Below are 673 nucleotides of genomic sequence, written 5' to 3'. Positions count from 1 at the left end.
AAGAGCAGTATACGATTTATAAATTAATACAATCTTAATGCAATATGTATTAAGAATTAAAAACTATGGTTTTAAATATTAAAAGTGGAAAAGTAAAATAAAATAAGGTGCAAATAATGATTCTAAATAGGATTACAAAGGATTAATTGTATAGTTTTATATGGTTACGGTCGTAGATAGTTTTTCGATTAGTTATTAAGATAAAAAGAAAAGAATAAAAAGTGAAGAAACGAAGGGTGAGAATATTATAACGCGCTGACACCTGATCGCATAATATGTACAACAATCGCGTTTTACTGCCACTGTTGTTGGTGCGTGCACCATGTATGTACACTATAAGTACACCATAGAATCATGAAGCTCCAGATTGCGAGCAAAACTTCGTAAGAGGACGGACAGCCACTCGAGTAACTCTGGCTATTCATATATATACCTTGTTCCTCTCTTTTTACTTTCTTTTTATTAGATTTTAAACGCGCGTTTAACAGGAAAATTTTTATTTCACGTTTGTGTAACGCAGAGCAAACTTACGAGCGTACGAATTTTTATAGTTTTTATACTTTTTTAAGCGTAATCTAAGACCCTAAAGACGATTTTAGTCGATTTTTTAGCGTTTGTATCATTTTTAATCATTCCTTCTCTCGGCCTTTTTTTCTTTGGTGAAGAATGGCAA

This window comes from Bombus pyrosoma, linkage group LG15, assembly GCF_014825855.1.
Source record: "Bombus pyrosoma isolate SC7728 linkage group LG15, ASM1482585v1, whole genome shotgun sequence".
Classification (NCBI taxonomy): domain Eukaryota; kingdom Metazoa; phylum Arthropoda; class Insecta; order Hymenoptera; family Apidae; genus Bombus; species Bombus pyrosoma.
Note: the sequence above shows the minus strand (reverse complement) of the source record.